Raw genomic sequence first — 19,176 nt, forward strand, 5'->3', positions numbered from 1 at the left:
CCATGCTTTACTCTTGAGATAAAGTTATACTATTTTTACTTCGTCCTTATCACTTATGCAGACACACTGGTGAAGATCTGCATTTTGCAATGGAAATGCCAAAACAGTCATTATTTTATTTTAGTTTAAATAAACAGTTAAACTATAGGAAAGCGATTGTAGAAAACATTTTAATTAAGTAGTTATAATATATAGGATATATGTGTGATATTGTCCTGGACTTAATATTTTTCTATGCGTCTGTCCCAGTATATATTCGATCGTTTATGTTGTGTCATTTAAGTGGCTTTAACAATAATTCTCTAAAGTTCCTTTACGTCGTTCTCAACGAATGAGGGCTATGGCAGCCGCTAAGACAACACTAAGTCTTGTTATACGAAAGTTATACGTCTCAGTTTTACGAAAATAAACGTCATTGGATTCAACGATGAAAGGGCATATCTGAATTATTTGCCTCTGGTCCTGTGAAATGCTTTAGTCGCAGCCATATATCATAATGTATTTGAACGAACACGGGCTTTTATTAGAAAATAATCAATCAAAGGTTGTCACTAGCCTAAAGAGTTTAACGATCAAAACATAATTAATTATTTGGATATATTTGCCTCGGCAAGAAGACCGGCGATTTGAGTCGCTTTGTTCTTGCATCTTTTTATCGACACAGATTAAAATTGCGATAGATAACTGAGCATAATTTATCTAATCTCTAAAGTAGTTATTTAAAGTGAAAGTACTTGTTCAATGTCGAATGAATCTCCTCCACTGGGCCAACAACCCGGCCATAGAAAGCTTCAGCCGTTAAATGATACGACAACCATTATCTAAGAAAATCCACTCCCTAACACAAATTGCTCCGCCGAGTTCTGTATGAAAGTGGCCCTGGCAACGAGAGATACAACAGCATGAACAGTCAGTAATAACTAACTGGAACTTTTCCTTGATTTTTGCTTCTTACCTTACTTATATTATATTTCGCCCACTTCAGATTTCGTGCTCTATTCAGATCTGGTCACGGCTTCGAACACAACAATCGGCTGCTGGCGCCACATAGCTTGTGTTCTGCTACTTGTTCCTTCTATATAGAGCAAATATAACACTGACCAATGGTCGAGGAACATGATCCCTCAGAATAAAGCTTCGAAAACCTCGACTTGGTTTATCCCCGGTCGATCGAAGTACTGGACACCAATTGGACCAGCACTTTTGTATGTTGGCAATGACATTCAGCGTCTGGTCGCCGACCGTGCCTTAAGGTCCACAAACAAAACATGCTGAGTGACCATCTCGCAGCAACAGCAACGCCACTATTGGCAATAGCGTTGTTACAGCAATAGAAGCAAAGTCCCCCACCGTTGCAGGGCAAGGTGCGTCAGTCAGTATGTTCTATTTGTGTTATTACTACACAAACACAATGTTTGGTTATGGCGGCCGCCGACCCGCAACTCTCGATTGAACGCCATTGTACTAATGCCGCTTGTTCTACTACAGCCCCTTGCTTACAATAAGTTGTCGTGGACAGCCAGATAGGGAGCTTGACCCTGGCTTCGACTTAAAGCTCGTCCAGCTGTGGCGAACAGGCAACGTCGCTTACCGTTGTGTTCATTGAGTCAGCTGCAGTGGCTGGATTGCCAGATTGCCAGCGGTCATGGCCGTAGTGGTAGTTGTGGCCATAGAGGCCGTCGCGGGTGGAGACTCCATCAGGCCAATGAAGCTGGCCCGAAAAGGGGGCTCTCCCTGAGAAAGCTAAGGACCGAGGGCACGAAAACTATTGTTAGCTCACCGGCAGAGTAGACTGGTCGTGGATTCCCGTTTTGCCCGGCGCGGGAACGGGTCAGCGGGCGGATATGCTTATCACTGCCAAGGGCAAAAAAGCGAAAGGGTCCAAAAAGGCGGATCGGAAAAAAGAATAAAGAAAAATCAAAAAAAAAAAAGGAAGGAGCAACATAGGAAGGTAAGGACTTAGAAAGAGCTAGGGCAATGGCCAACTAGATAAACCTGCTGCAGCGGCCTGCACTAGTGTTCGGACAGTAACCAGAAAAGCAAATCCCGGGAAGCTGAAGGCGGAGAGGCGTGGAAGCAAGACAGCAATCGAGATAAACGATCAACGGAGCGGCAGCGGCTCGATCCACGGCAACCGCTGTCCGACGAACCCCACTACCGCCAGTAATGGCTGCTAACACGGCCGCAAACCCGCCGAAATCACCATCCAATGAAGAGGGCAACTTACTCAGCAACCACTCACTGTGTCGGTGAACAGGACATGGTATCGCAAGGTGAACAGGAACTGGGTTGTGGGTCCAAGAGGACAAAAAGCGAAAGCTGTCAGAAGAAGATAGAATTGAGACAGAAGTCAAACAAACATGAACAATGAATCAGTGTGTAAAGGAAACTCATGCGCAAATAAAAGGGGGTCAGGCGGACGGAGGTAATCGCATTCTAATGCCTGTAGATGATAGGGGAGTGGGACAGGTACGTATCTATGCATCCATCGTCCGTAGTAAATAAGTGAGCAAAAGACTTCATTGCGGGCTTGCCCCTTTCGGTAACAATGACTGATAAAAACAACCCAATTTTATCAGTACAAGCGACGGGATTAGTTATGACAGTGAAAAATATCATCTTCATTATAGTCGCCTACCTACAGGGAACAGCTAAATGCATGAGCTTCCGTTTTGATGAAGCAATGAATGCATTGCATCCCATAACTAGGTCATAGACTCTGGTGACCGTGTCCTAAGGCATTCGGCTTGTAACGATTGTGTCAATCATGCAAAACGGTTCATGAACTGTTGCTTCTACAATAATACACTAATAGTATACACCTCGTTTATAGGAAATTTAGAAAAGCGGTATTTATGTTATAACTAAATTTCGCTTTTGAATTTCGGCCATGCGCAAGGACCTAAGAGCTTGGGCTGTGTTTTTTTGCTGAGTTCGTCAAATTCATGGCACTGCAATATCTATGATAGCAGCGCTCATCGAAATAGAATTACGAAAGAATCTAAAAATACTATAGAACTTTTGAATCGTAATTTATAAATAATTGAGTCTTTTTTTTTATTTTAGAGCATTGTCTATTGAGTTGTTTTTTCAGAGTCGAAATATCTCATTGAAGGATTAGCAGACCCCGATAGCAGATTGACCATTCAAAACTTGCAGACTTTTACTCCTGCACAATAAAACTCATGAAATAAGATGTTTTTCATGCACACACAGTGCCATACGTATATAACTAATCATTCATCGGTTACGTAGGTCTGAAGATACTGGTGTTGATGATCTGCCGTCGAATTCCACGTAATTATCATTACGCATGATGCTAATAATCGCACACACTGATCTACTGTTGCTACAGGCGCCGTCGTTTTATTCATGCATGAAAGTTCCCTGACCGTGTCTGCACTAATTAATACGGCCAGCCGCAAGAAACTGAAAGCCGCGTCGGCGGAAACAGTCCGAATTTAGCGGAGTTCTCCGTCGGCAGACAGTTAACAGTCGAATGAAGAAATGTTTCTTGCGACGCTGTCATCGATCGGTCATACAAGTCGATGGCCTTGCTGCCCACAGCCCGGATATGAACCACAGGCCTTTTTTCTGGGATCTTGTTAATTTCCTTCATCGATGCCTGAAGACTTGGAGTAAGAAAGAGGCGCTCCGTCTTATTTTCGGCCTACCCGCATCAGAAGCTGCATCTCTGTTTGCTAAATTGACTAGGTTCACCATTGCCCTCGGACTTGTTTTCTGCAATGGGAAGAAGCAACAAGAGTGAGCGAGCAATCGAACGAGAATGAACCTTGTCCACATCCTTAGCAAGAGTTCGTCAGCGAAGCTTGTGGAGCCACCGGAATATTTCGACGTGTTATAATTAGAGACGTGTCTTGCGTTTTACTTGTCACTTGCTTCGTTCACTGTTAGATATACTCCGTTAACCAGCGGCAGTAACACGAACGTATACGTAAAAGCGTGCGACAAAAAAGGCACTGAGCATCCACGCCAATAGCAGTGCCCACTTGACTCAAAGGCGTTGTTCGATTGCACACGAGGTTATGACTGCTACTGATGCAGCGCAACTGATGGCGGAACTTCGTCAGCTTATTTGATACCTCTCAATATCCCACTGCTGTCACCGTAGATTAGATTAAATAGGCGGACAGCGTACTGCAACAATGTATGCAAAATGAAATGCATCTAAGAAAAAGCCCAGTATTGAGGAATTACGCTTTCTCAGATAAAACAGCGATGACTCTCTGGAGGTTTTAATGCGTCTATACCGAACGATAGCACACGCTTGAAAAATATGCTTTTTAAAAATGTTACGTCTTGTTTTTGTAGCAAGTCTCTTAACATTCTTTGACGCGTTAGAGTTACTTCACACATGCCCTATATATGAGCGGCCGTTGATGCGTATCTAAGTAATATGCTAGGCCGGTTCTTTCAGGCAAAAGGCTAGGCCTTCTGATTAGTACTTATAGAGAACCTGGTTATAATAGCGACTAGACGAAAAAAAGACAGTTTTTCTAATAACCAAAGTTTTGCAAAAAAAGGAAAGCATATTAGAAATTACAGAATAACAGAAAGGAAAAACATATGATATGTTGTAGGTGATTGCTAAAATTTAGGATCACCATGCGTAACATCCCTGGCATACTGTGTTGAACCTAGCAGTATAGAAGGTCTTTCTCAGATCTATATCTGAGAGTTACTACCTATCGAGACTAATTAAAGCTTGCTTATAAATAACAGTAACACATTACCATGAACTCGAATCGCACGCGTAAATAAGACACTATGTCAGCTGATATTGGTCGCGATCAAGACGGACGTTGTATGGTGCTATTCAGTAAAACCCTTAGCGATTGCACGTTTGCCGTAGTTCTGACTGTATCTTTGCCTAGTGTAATATGGGGTCCGTTTGATCACCTTTAACGGTGGTTACCACGCGCTTTGTTGGAAACTTGTAACTAGAAAATTCTGTAGGTATATGTTGTACAAGAAAAAATATAGCAGTGACTTAAGAGATAATACGATTTGTTCAGTAGGATATCTATTATCTGCTAGCTATTCTTCTACATTGAACTTCTACTCAACATAATCTCTTCGGCTTAGTTACGTTTTGAATCTGAGAAGTTAGCAGTGATATGACCATAGGCTGTTCGTCTGTCTAGTGATGATTATTAACCTGACGGAACTTGCTACAGGATGTACCAGGTGTGCACGAGATTGTCTTGGCAAATCAGCGGCTATGTGACACGGACTGCACGCGAAAGAACCTTCTTTGGACTACGTGCGCCTGCTAATCCAAACGTGAACTTTTACGTATTCTCTATCGTTCATGTCACCTACCACATAAGACGGAATAGAATGGAAGCACGTCTAGACTCTAATATAGAGTCCGCATCGCACACAAGCCATGCTGTTGTGCAACGAAGACTTCATCTGCGTGATGTTGGCGAAAATTCGACTTCTGCCATTGCGAAAAGTGTAGTACAAACTCACTCCCCCCCCCCCTCCCCACAATCAGAGAGGAGTTCTTCCCAAAGGAGAAGAACACGTCACTCTCACAAAAACACAAGGACAGTGAAACAGTGAATTTGGTGGCCCGGATAAATTAGGGAACGAGCTCGGTATCTCATTGAAGAGTTGTATAATAACACCATTAGGACTCGACAAGCTAGTTTTCGATGTGGCGCTTACATGCTATGTGATCGTCTGTGAACGTATACCTGATACGGATAGAGAAAAGATGCCTTTCGAAGGAGACAGCTCAAAAAAAATTTTGCGTTCGCAGTTAATTCTAGAAAACTGTATAACGAGTACATATTTGCCCTGCAGTAATAATAATAATAATCGAAGCCATATAAACTCCAACTGGTAGACTTGTGCACCATACTTCCAAATGACAAGATAAATTTCTGTTCTAGATTTGAACAATGCAACTTGTTGAATCGGTCATAGGTTGCTGCTGTGCAACATGACTGATAGGCGGTCAACATGAAAGCATCGTAAACTGATCTAGTCCTTATTTGTAAGGTTTTATTAGCTAAAAACGAAGGACTATTAGCTAAAGCTGGTTATTCTTAGTGCCTTCCGGAGCCTGTCAGGCGGATGCATGTCGTTCCTTTTACATGCTATTTTTGCTCAGGACATAGCCTGCTACTTGCCGCCGAATGCAAAACAATTCAGGTACGCTGACGATCTTGACGTTTTCTGCGATTTCTTATCTGTCTTATTTCGCTATCTTGCTCCACATTGCAACACCTCGTAAATAGCATCGGTCGATGTTGCTCAGAGGATGGTATGATGCTGTCGCCGAAATATAGGCCAATCTACCTGAATAAGATATTGTCGGTGGCACTGATCTTTGACCAATTTATGACACCCGTAACCTACATAATCGAATGACAGTGGGTTTCGATCTCTAAGTACATACGGTGTTAAAACGGAGAAACGTGCTTTATTATTTGCTGTTACCTATCTTTTGATACTTTGTGTTCAAGAGTCCGGTTGACTATGGCAGCCTGCACAGATCATCACCGTTTGAAGCGCCATTATACAGCTCGCCGGTTTGGGCATTAGTGGGTTGTATAATGGCGTCTGAAGAAAACTTGAATATTTTCTCAAAGGTTTTCGATAAATTCTTAAAAAGATTTCGACGAGACTCTCCATCTTCTTTTTCCTTAAACTTACGCATTACAACGCCCTAACGTTTACTTTACTGGAGCATACTAGTTTAATTTTTTTCGTTATATAGATTACAGATACAAATATCAGAGCGAGTATCTGCAACATTGCGCCAAAGGAACTCGTTGGCAAGAAATTTATCGATAATGCCCTTGACCTCTCGTTTGGCACACTGATTGTAATGATATACAAAGGTATATCATTGCAATCAGTATGTTCTGTTGTGGTAACAGGCTAACGCATAAGGTTTGCTTCCTTTCTAAATACTTCTATTACGTTAATATTAATGGAGACGCCTGCTTTTCAGCTGAACTAAATGAAAACAAGCAGACTTCAGTGCCCGAAACTATATCGTAATATACGGCTACTCCCTGACTCACATCTATGACCGCACCACTATCGCCCACATAGACGTTGATCGTACGTACTGTCGTTCAGATCAGGCCGAAATCGCGCCCTCACTTTGCCTCCATCTGCATTCTTCGGTCCTCTCTTCTGCTCTCCTCGTACGAATTCTCCAGCTTGACACCGGCCTGCCTATTTCTACGCCTATACCCAACCTACGACCAGAGCATCGGGAGAACGACGTAGCGCTTGGGCTACATTCGGAGTGTCTCGAGTCTACGCGATCGAGTTCGTGGCTGCGTCGGCGCATGACGTAGGCGTAATTTAATTTGGGCTTCAGAAGAACCGAAGCGTCCAAGCTGCTGGCGAATAGCAGTACTTCACGAGCTTCGGAGTTGGATGACACCGGGGACTAAGCGAGACAGCGGATGGAGCACGGAGTGCAGGCGAATACAACTGAGGGGTTGAGCCAGCCCGAAATGAACATTGCGTACCACAAGGCTGTGTACGAGCAAAGCTTCCTTCTCTGGCCACGGCCGGTGGCCCCGACTGTTCTAGGAGACCGCTTAGTCGATTGGGATATGAGCGTCGGTTAGGCATTCAGGCCCCTGGGAGTCAGCATTGCCTGCGGGGTTGCAACCCCACACTGTATATGTAGTAGACAGAGGACTGCTAGCTGTTGTTGGTGAGGTGCCTTAGGGGTATCGGTGGTGATGATGCGTCGGAGAACAATCATGCTCTTCCGGAATAACACCCCGGCGAGGGTACACCGAGAGACCAGCGGCTGTCTACCGTTGTTTCCATTAGTGGCGCTGTCAAGCATCGTAACCAGCTAAAACAACCAAAGAACTCTACGCGGTTGCAGTTATTCGATATACTCTTCTGTGTTCGAGGTAGTAGGATAGCCGCGCTTCTAGACAGAGACACACATATAGATCCGCAGGCCAAACCGCTGCTGTGTACATCCATTGAATCGGGATCTGTTCTCTTTAAACTATGCCGTGGTAAACAATCAAAGCTTAGTCTAACTTTTGAGCAATGGCAAAACTAAAGGACTTTGTCTCTCTCCCTTTTGCTCTATACATATATGTTAATGTCAATGTAATATTACCTCCCGTATAATGTGCTGTTACGAAAGTACTCACGAATACCGTGCAAATAAATTGAAAAATGAAATTGTGCATTATAACATACAAGGACACGAAGCTGAAGCTGTTGGTTTAAGCTGTGATCGAATGTGTACGTAATTCAGAAATAGCCACCTCTCGTCGTAAATGTAAGCCCAAAAAAAGTCGTTTTATGCTGCAGAGTCATATCCAAATGTCTCTATACCTATTTGCCTTGTTTGGTAAAGCGACTATAGACGCAGCTTATATTGGCAGTCATTTTCTGCGTTTCTAACATTGGAGTCTATCATAAAATTGATTACCACTAGCCTCGGTAGTCAATGATTGCAAGTAACTCTTATATTGGTCAAATGATGCCTGGATGTTTTTCTACGCGAACTTTTTCAAACTGAATAATCGACAATGTTCGATGCTTTAACAAAAATGCATTGACGTCATTTAGAAACCCATCTTATCTTGAAACCCATCTTATCTTGAACCCATCTTATCTAATCTGAACAATTGACGAAAGAACCCCCTGATCGTGTCACAAGAGCAACTGATGGTACCGCTTTTCGTACATCAGCCTTGAGAATAGAAAGCTAATCTTTAAGAACAAAGTACCGATGCATCGAACGTAAAGACATTTAGCAAGCACGACTCACCTGTGACACAAATGGCATTCGGTCAGAAGCGCTAAACAGGGAATCTCTTGAGGGAAGGCGGCATAATCTCCACCAAAGTGAGCTTGTACTGAGTAGGCATACGTATTACTAGTATACTGACGTCCGTTTACAGTGTTAGCTCTACCTAACTGGCTGCTCGAAACTTCAAGGTTAATTTGGTTTGTATCGCTAGCCATAGGCCATAAAGTAGATGCAAAATCAACACCAAATCGAAATGGACAATGTGCGACACCAAGTTTGGCTAGTAGTCATACTAGGTGGGCTAATAGCAAAAAAAAACAGTTATGTCCGATGACATCATACCAAGTTCCTGCAGAACATGAACCATCAAGTGGATAAATTTACATGCTTTTTATTTATAAAAAATAGTAATGAAAGACCATATATGAACAGTTACGCATTCTGAGTAAAAGTTGCCAACGACGATGTTTTTAGACAAGTTCTAATGAATGAAGCCAGATAACGTTGCGTTGACGTCACTATCTGCCTATTCGGCGATGTCGTGATTAAACCTTTTAAAGCAGCAATATTTCTTCATCGTGTGGAAAAGCGTCCGTAGAGCATAAGCCTAAATATCGCATTTCCTTTGTATCATTTGGCTAGACTAGAAGAAGTCTATTTCAAAACGATTTGGGTATTATACCCGTAAACGTCCATCGAACTTCTTGACTGCTTACAGACTCGTTCTTATTGTAGTACAGCTTCCTTCTCTGTAGCTTGACTTTTGTACCTTAATGCGACTATAGTAAGCACTAAATGACATACACTTCGTATACATATGGTACTCATTGTGCTCGTGTGATGTTCCGGTGTAGAAGAACACGATATAATAATCTGTCTCTAAAACATCAGTCTACCCGTGTTGAAGCCGATCAAGCGAAACAAGGCCACATCCCTCGTACAGTCATAGTCTAATGTTACAGACGTGGCTACTTGCTCAACGAGGATACTCCTGGCCTTTTAGGTGTTTCGGTTACTATGTTAGAGCCTTTTTCGGGTTTGTACATTTTATACAGAGACCGGAGGCTTTTGTAGTCTCCTGGCTCTATCTCCTCATTTTTACGTGTTACTTACGTACTAACTTAGCATGCTTGTCGATCCGGAGTAACGGAAGTGTTTTGTCTTCATCACAAGGCCAAGCAACGCAGCGACTGCCCCTGGCGAACATGTCTACAGTAGCTGTCAATCGTCGTATCTAAGTTCGTAACATGGCCTGCTTACAATCTCGTCACTGCCCTGCCTGGCCAGAAACCCAGCTAGAACAGTGACTACTCGTTCTCTTTACTGCTTCCCTACCCCCTTTAGTACTGCCCGAAAACCTTTCGACCAGGTCTGGCCCGAATAGACGACCCCCACTCGCTTTCTGCTTCCCTCCTCCGATGTCGCTGCTTCTCTCCGTAGAGCTTCCCTCATTGCCGCCCGCTGCTTGCCCGATGAGCGATCCACGAGTGCGTTGTATCGTTGCTCTACCGGTGCTGCCAACGTCTGCTACCTCGTTTCTGTCGCGAAGCCTTCTATGAACTGTAAGTAGATACGCCAGCGAGGTTCCTACAACAGAAAGCCTTGTTGTACCCCTTCCGCTCTCAGAGGCCGAGGAGAAAAGGACGAAAGGATCATAAGGCTGATCAGGGTAGGGAACCTTGTTCGAGATCAATAGCCAGACAAAGTTGAGTCGCGGGCCAACAATCCTTAACGCAGCGGCAGCAGTAGCGAAAGCAGATGCCGAAACGAAGGCGAACGGCCAACCGCGAACTAGTAGTAATGGCGGTACAGAAGGTCTGTATTGTACGATCCTGCCAGGTCTCCTAGAAGGGGACGGAATCAACACAATGCTATTCTTACTGCAGCCGTTGTTACTGCCTTTGCAGCCAAGGGGCCAGCGTAGTAGGGCAGACTGGAGTGGGGTATCCGGCCGGTTCTAGCTCACTGGTTAACGTTTCGCAGGACACATGGCCTGAGCAGAGCCCGCTGGCTGTCCTCCTTCTGTCTCCGGTCGACCGTGAAGCGGCCGGGTCCTGAACAAGGAGATAAGGGACTGAGAGAAACGAGCAAAAAGTCAAGCTAGATAACAAAAGATAGAAAAAAGGATAGAGATAGGCTGAGAAACATACGAAGTACAGCAGATACCGTGCGAGAGGCAGTAACAGCGGCTAAAATGTACCAGCGAGTACCACTAGGGCAGGGCGGATGTTGGTGAGATTGCTGCCGCCGTTCAGTGATTCTATTTATAGTTAGTTAGGTTTCTCATAGAGACGAAATGGAGGTAAGAAGCACATCGTTACAGAACAACACGCAAGGAGAGCCACGGGATGATGGAAGAGAGGGAGTCAGTCGGGTAAGGCGGCAAGCTTCGGACAAAGTCGATCCTTTTCAGTCTACTAGTACTAGAAGGTGGTCAAGGCGCAAAGAGAAGACGGACTTCGCTATATGGCAATAGCTGCGAATAGGTAGAGCAGCAAGAGGCTAACTGAGTGAAATTGAATCGCTCATGTGAGCAATACAACTTAGCTGGCGGCAGGAGTTGAGCGGCCTTCACAGTGGTGGAAACGGAAAAGACATCAATGGAGGTCAGCTGAACAGCAGCAGTCGTTGCATGGGCTGAGACAGGGGCATAACGGATGAATGCAGGGAACTGTTAGTGATTTGCAAGATCGTAAACAAGTGGAAAAAAGTCTGCTCCAGACTTACTTAGAAAATCTAAGTAGACGCTAGAGCAGACTAATTAATGACTTTTGCTTTCAGAAGGCGGACGATGTTAGTGAGCTGAACCGGATTGACAAGCTGTACCGTGCACTTAAAACTGCCGCATTTTTTGGTTAAGATCTACCTAAGTTGGTTGACGATAGCTAACGGTTACATTGGAGAACAATCTTCTAGTGACTTTTCTAAACACCACTTTAAAACAAACGGTAACAATGCAACATGCTCGTGGTTACAGAAGAGCAGAAAAATGTGATTAAAAACTTTTTTTTTCTGACATACAATATTGATATATTTGAATATTGTATATTTGACAGAAGCAAGCCAAGCTGAAGGAATTTTTTTTTGCAAGTAAAACCTGGATTCGAGATTAGCTAGCCAGAATCATGTGTGACTTTATTGCCTCTGCTTCTTTTTGCCGTTCGATTTGACTGAAGGTTTGTTTAGACTTGAACTTTTCATCAGTCCTACAATAAAGGTCATGTGGCTGTCTAACATGCTGTTAAATCTCGGTACCTAAACCTCATCTGCGTTTTCTATTAATTCATAACTGCTGTTGTTAATATTATTCCTGTATAAATATTGTTACAATAGAAATAACGACTTTATCCAGAAATTATCAATATGACATTCGTAGCAAAGCCTTTGCTAAATTTGTATAAGTGAGCCATTATATAATTAATAATTTATTAAAACGAGCTTTATTTTAAATTAAAACGTTGAGTAGTTTCCCATCTACAATTTGCTTAAAGAATTGCAGTCAGTCTACAAAAACTCAGCTAAGTAGCTTTACCTTAACTTACTTCCCCCTAAAACTTAATGCTTTCAGGTTATTCATGTTGGTCATCGCTGGAAATTTCAGCATACATCATCATCATCATCATCAAACGACAACATCGGTTCACACAGAAGCCTCAGAAGCGTAGTGTTTTCGTAGAAAAAAACGCTTCCTCGTCGACGCATCCGCCATGTTTTGTCGCCTATCTTCGTAATGTCACCTAATATATATATTTTACTCCCTTACAAAAAAATTAGACCATATATATATATATATATATATATAGTCTTATCAGGAATCTTAGAACAAGTGAGAGCGAGAATTTTTCGGGACAACGACTTAATGTTCACGCCAATGCAAAATCCGTTTTTTTTCTATTTTTCCATTATGTTCTCAGCCCAACTAGAACAAAATGAATGAAAAATATGTTCATCTATTGTTGTTATCATTATTGTTTTACTATTGCTATTATTGTTATGCGGCTACATTCCCTCAGCAAATACGCTTAGGCTCGATGTGGACATTAGGAGAGAACGTCGGGGAGTCGAACCAGCAGCGCAGATTGAGACATGATGATTCATACGCCTTAGCCAGCTATATATATATAATCTATATATAGACAGTCGTCTAAGTAACAAATGTCGCCTACACCTCGTTTACTATAGATAAACTCAATTTGAAAGCAGAGAGTTTTTTTTTTTTCTTTTGCGTATAAATAATGCATCATTAAATATTTGTATTTTACGGCCAGGCTCTAATAGAACACGCGATTGGCACCAAGTGACTCAAACCTGCAGTCGTGTCCAAGGTGACCGCACTGTTTAGTTTATTGTGCCACGTGTGTATATATATAATAATAGTAGTAAGACCTTTAGCCATTTTGTGTTCAATATTTATTCAAATACCCTATGAGTATGTATATTCTAATAAATGCACGCCAGCGGGCTTGCGTACCAGTCAAGCAGCTAGTTACTAACAACGATATACAAACATAACAACAAGCAGGAACAATAACCCCCACTAGAATATGGGATTAATTGTAATAGCAACACTAGTTATTTGTGCGGCATTAATAATTAGACAGGGCGGAGGAAGAAGGGAGTAATACAAGACAAGGTCTGCAGGACGCCACAGGAAAATTTTCATCAGCAGGAAGCCGAGCGAAATCCAAGCTAAATCAAGAAGGAGCACAGAAGTGTAATTGTAGTTGCAAAGGTTCCTCGGGAACGCGCTTTCTTTTTGGTGGCAAGAGACAGATCGACCAGCCTAAATGAAGAGCACAGAAGCAATGCTATATTGCTAAAGATGTTTGGACTCGTTAAGTCACTATAGCTGGTTTAACTGCAAGCTTAATGGCGAATCTCATTCACCCACATCAAAGTGATTTTCGAGCTGCGAACTAGCATTATACGACGACTTGCCGATAGCAGTGGAGTGGAGTGTAGTAGTTAGGCCGAGGCGAGCTGCTCCGGAAATTTTCCGAGCCTTCAAGAAGGGCTACTCACAGGACCACATGGTCATGATAAGGCCGGCCCAAGATAAAAGCGTCATCGAAAAAAAAAAAAGATCTCGCTGCCACAAACGACAGAACTGTGTATGTTACTCCTCATTGTGAGCTCAATGCACATAATCCGTAGTTATAGATAGGTAACGGTCTGTATATCAAATGTTGTATCTGTTGTATCAAATGAGAACTATGTGTGAAAATAGCCGATTGATAATACGAAGCGACAAGGAAAAAGGAATAACCTCAAAGCAATAAAAAAAATCTCCACTCATCGATTTTTTACCTGAATGGAATGAAATTCATTTAGATTGTTATCCACTAGATAAAGTTGAATAATAATGCGCGAACGGTCAAAACTATGTGTACCTCAGTAGAAAAGTGGAACTATATTGAATTTTTAGAAATACCAATAAAAACAGGAATTTAGTAGAACATAAAAGTCCTTTATTAAAAAAGCAGGCATGAGTCGTGTTCCTTCATAACGTTATAGTTGCACCACGAAATGTTTATGACTCGCGACGAGTCCTCTCTCATGCAGTATAATAAATTGGAAATGCCTTCTAAGGAATTTATTATAAATTACGTTAGTACTACATAACCTTTTGTAGGTAATAGCTCTATCTATATATAAACGAAAATAATTCAATGACTAAGCCAATCCGATTTTCTTTTTCACAACAAGGTTATATACATTGAAGTAGTTCTAGAGGAACACGATGTTTATGCTTAAGCAACTGAAGATTCCATTTGATCAGCAATTAATTCTGAAGGTGACTAAATCTCCTAGGTGTGAGCTTGTGAGTCTGCGGACTCTTTTAATTTGTACATAGTATGTAATTTCTTGCTGACCCCTTTTGTACCGTTCATTTTAACAAATACTGCATCGCCTTCAGCAAAGCTTTACAGTGTGAAGTGAACATTCCGTTCCGTTATACTTTAACCGGGATGTATGCGTATATGTAAATATACTGATTGGCATAAAATGCTACTTTGAAGCGCCATTGTGAATGCTTTATAAAGCCCTGCCATCTCACGCTCCCTTTGCCCTTCATTTTATGAGATTGAACCTGCTTGCCTGTTTTAGGTGTGTACCCGTCGTGATTTATTACCGTATTGCCACGAATTTTCCTCAAAGTATCCTCCTGCGTGGCGCCGCCGTCATGTTGTGCCCCTTGTCAGTGTCGCTGAGACGAACGAGTACGTTCGGTAACTAGATGACAAAGCCAAGTCAGGAAAGGATCTGTACGCCGTTTATTTATTTGAGACTCCATTGGCCTCACACGTCGCGTCAGATGAAGGACACACAGCTGCCGTCTTCGCCATCTTAGAGAATGTTGCTGTTACTGCTACAATAAAGGAACTACATGATGCACTCGCTGCCAGCTCTTGTCGTGTACAGCCTCCATTGCGGCGCGGCCTGGCGTTGGTTGGTATTCGTAAAGGCTTTGACCGCGCAAAGGCCTCTGGCCTTCACCGACGACATCACCGAAAGAGAGTTCTAATTTGATTGAGTTTCGGCAAGAGCACGAAAAAAGGCAGGCCTAGCAAGCGCAATAATTACAACAAAACAAAGGTTGTGCTTATAAGACTTGAAGATCCAGCTTCGGTTCGTTTTGGTTTCTGCTTTCTCTGCTAAACAGCTGACTGAACAGAGAATTGCTGAAATAACAGTTACATAAATAACCATAATAAATAACAAAAAAGGGAAAGGTGGGCAAACGCTCTTTGAGAGTCTAGTTAGACACACGTTTTAAGTAAATAGAAGACGTGTACTATATGACAAGTAAAAATAAATCATTGAATTCGCGCAAGACAAACAGTCTTCCAGAATTAGTGAAAGCTTGGGACGTTCACCTTCCCAATAGAATACGGTGCCTTTTCACGTTTCTAACATCGTATAATAGGACTGGATATTATTTTGTAATTGTGTTGAAATAGCGTCCTATAACTTAATGCCAAGTGGCTATAGTACCTCATAGAGCTATACAGCTCGTGAAATAAAACAGCTTCACTTAATGACTATGAATCTGTGCACATGGTAAAGCGACGAGGCCAACAGGAAAATCTGTCAGGCTGTTACCCCTATAAATTAATTCGCAGTTTAGTGATAGTTAATGAGAGACGTTGTGCAAAAAAGGAAGATAATACTTTACTGTTAGAGTTTACCAAATTTCTTCGTTGAGTTTTTTTTTTTTGGCTATTTAGTGTAAATAAAAAACCCATGCAAGTTATTTTAAGGCTTTCTAAATATTACTATTCATGTAAGTTAGGGTTACATTTTGCCCGGGGCATGCATGAACATAAACGCAAGTATGCTTTTGACTATTGTGGCAAACGCATAAAAGGACAAAAGCAATTCAATTTTATTCCCACTTCCTTTCTAAAATACAATAGAAAAATAAATTTTACAAATGCATCTATTTTTAGATGTTCTGCGCACCCCCTCGATCCGCTTTGATTATGCTACCTTGGTGAAATAGTCCAACCCGCGCAATGTTCCCCATCGAAGTGAACATAGAAAGTATCCGCAGGAAAAATACACCCGATGTCTATCTCCAAATTTAAACCTTGTTCTTCAATTTTACTCCAATAATCTTCCCAGGAAAAACTCCGCTATTTTAGCGTTCATGGAAAACCAAAATTTGGATGCCCTTGAATCGGTCTTAAGTCAGGTCACAATGCTGCTCTGTGTGATAGCAGTGACAGCAAACACAGACATGCTGACATGATTGATACAAGTAAGGCATATATCTATTTATAATGTCACCAATATGCCTGCCTTTCATTTGGAAAACTTCTCATTCGCATGATCTTTCTAATGTTCACGTTTACCCTTAACTCATCTTTGACCCAAACTTAGGCTTTAAGCGTGTTTCAAACGATCCTTGTCGTGTTTGCTTGGTTTAAGTATTATATATACGATCGACTGTGTTGTGTTTCTTACATTATCATTTCACCCATGCGATGCCAATATCTCAATGCCATAGCAACCAACGTCACCGCTTTCCATCTAAAGGCGTATGGCTGCTGCAAGGCAGCATAGGTTAGGCGCAAAGCTTGATCATATCCGGTACAAGCCGCACCGTCATTTCCGCTTCGAGGGCCAAGGGGACGTTCTGCACGAATTCCTTAGCTCTACGCCTAGGAGTTTTTGATCAACGGGCCAACGTTGTCTGATAAAATGGAATGACTGTGAGAGAATGCGCTTGTCGGGAGTCCGAGAGTTGTTGGACGGGGACAATATTAATTGACCCCCAATATCTAAACAGGACAAGTCGGCAAAGCCTTTGACGTTGTGTAAATGTATTGCGTGCTAATTCCAACATCTATTGCAAAGCGGTTAGTTCCGAAACCTGTGGTACCATTTTCACACATGGGGTTGCAGTTCTCTGCAATTACTTTCTTGTAATCGGTGCTGTTGTTATTATGGTTACGCATGGCGATGTTAAACGTCAAGCAATTATTATTGCCGATCGGGTGTGCGGTCTACTATAGTTGTAACGGCTATTTTTAATATTTGTATAGTCTTGGCAACTTAAAGGCTACGTAGCTCGGGGTGTATGTCGCCTCCTATTTGGATCGACAAGAAAGGGATAATGAGATATTTGCGTTATAGTTTTTAATAGGTTTACTTCTAAATTAAATATGTTTTATACTTCATTAAATTACAGTATCCGGTACATTGGTAATCGTGTTATCCAGCTTTCTATTAAATAATAGTACCTATTCATTTGCTAACCCGTTTTTATGCGACCAGCCTGTTCCCAGAGAGACCTAATTTAATCGAAGAGCGGTCTCTGTAACCTTACTGAAAAACACAGGATATTTAAGTAGTTAAACGACTGATGGTCGCATAGGTTACAAGTGACAATAAACTTCACAACATTCTTCAGTTTAGCTCGGCATAGAGCGCGAAGGGAGGTTTTATCACATAAATGGGATTTGGGGAAAACGCTGAGGTAATGCTACGATGGCGAGACGTAACTACAATATCGCGTACTCGTTGCTACTGCATCGACATCTGTGTTTGCACCTAATTATCTTGTCTCCGCACTGCACTCGCATGCGAGTTCGCCAAGCTGTCAACGAAAAGTTATTTCATCTGCAGCTGCTGTTTTTCTAAAGTAACGCCCCCGCCTTACAATGTTCAGGTTCAAGCACATACTCACACACATAGGAACCAACGATGATCTTCGGTGCACGCCGGCCTCTGAATGCACGGCCAGAAGCTCGTACAACCCTGTTTCATTCGTCCAGTCGCTTTTTCTGTTATTGCTGTAACTGGAGCAGTCGCCGCCTAGTAAAACGTCGTCATACGAAACTGAGTCGAGATTGAGGGTGTGCGTGATTACTATCGTTAACCGGCAATCCCGCGGTTCGATTGGGCCTCGTACGTGGTGGGTAATTAAGGGCCTACCCAAAGACAAAGGGGTGAAGGATCGTCGGATTGTCGAGTACTAATGTTTCGAGTGAGGCACCTTTTGCAACAGTTCATGGTCTTCGACAAGGTGCCGATGAGACGAGAAGCCAAAGAGTGGAAGAAATAGAATGTGCCCTTTAAAACAATAAGGGAAACGTTGATGATGTTGCCTCCAATTCGACTTAGCTTTGTTCAGCCACCTAAATATGCGTCATGGTCCCTGGTCAGAAAGGTCATGCAAGCAAAAGTCTAATAGATAATTATCACGCTAGTGAAGGAGGGGCGACCCAAAAATATGGATTAGGCCTACCGGCAGACTCAATTAACCATATGGCTGTACACGACTACTGTTAAAGGATAAAAACGCATCTAAAGTTCTATTTATATAATGTATACAGAGGATTTTCTGTATATTTAAATGCAGTTTGGTAAGTTGTTTGTAGCTGAAAGCAAGCGTTAATTTGCTATTAATCCCTTCGCGCTGGATTAACTTCCCGCATCATACGAGATAAATTGTTTATAGCATGAAAATTACTGCGATCTGCCGAAAAGACAGAACCAGATGGAATGGGCAAAACATGACAGGAAGCCGTCTTCAAGAACTACATAGCTAATTCAAAAGCCTGCAAAAAGTACAGTCGAGACGATACCGTTGTTTCATCGCGCCGAACTCAACATGGCAGTGCATACGAGGCTTCACGTTGCTTACGAAAGCCTCAAATGTAAGCTTCATCTTATTGAAATTTCCCCAGTAAAGTAAAGCCAATTGACCTAATCGGTGTTTTCTTCTGAATTCTCAAAAGGTAATTTTAGATTTTTCAGCAGTGAGAGTTTATTCGCCATAGAAGCAACCGCTGAGTTACTTGTAATCTGGGAAGTGCCCCTGTTACAAGTAGTACCAAATGTCCAGCTAGCGCCATCGGTCAGAATACAGAGGCATCGCATTGCCATAT

General features: G+C 42.3%; 2 long non-coding RNA genes across 4 annotated transcripts in view; one reads left to right on the top strand and one right to left on the bottom strand.

The window, feature by feature from the left end:
- The window catches only part of LOC111254251 (uncharacterized), a 58,748-nt gene that overhangs the window by 34,208 nt on the left and 5,364 nt on the right, over positions 1-19,176 (top strand). Inside the window, exon 3 of one of the 3 annotated variants that reach the window (XR_015316551.1) lies at positions 6,989-12,341. The exons of 1 other annotated variant lie outside the window; for it this stretch is intronic. This is a non-coding gene — a long non-coding RNA (uncharacterized LOC111254251). One more of the 3 variants, XR_015316547.1, reaches the window with a different exon arrangement.
- Positions 14,265-19,176, bottom strand: part of LOC111254445 (uncharacterized) — a 37,279-nt gene continuing 32,367 nt past the window's right edge. Inside the window, exon 3 of the long non-coding RNA XR_015316558.1 lies at positions 14,265-15,462. This is a non-coding gene — a long non-coding RNA (uncharacterized LOC111254445). The remainder of the gene's footprint in view (positions 15,463-19,176) is intronic.

Source organism: Varroa destructor, unplaced genomic scaffold (assembly GCF_002443255.2).
Source record: "Varroa destructor unplaced genomic scaffold, Vdes_3.0 BEIS01000007.1, whole genome shotgun sequence".
Lineage (NCBI taxonomy): Eukaryota > Metazoa > Arthropoda > Arachnida > Mesostigmata > Varroidae > Varroa > Varroa destructor.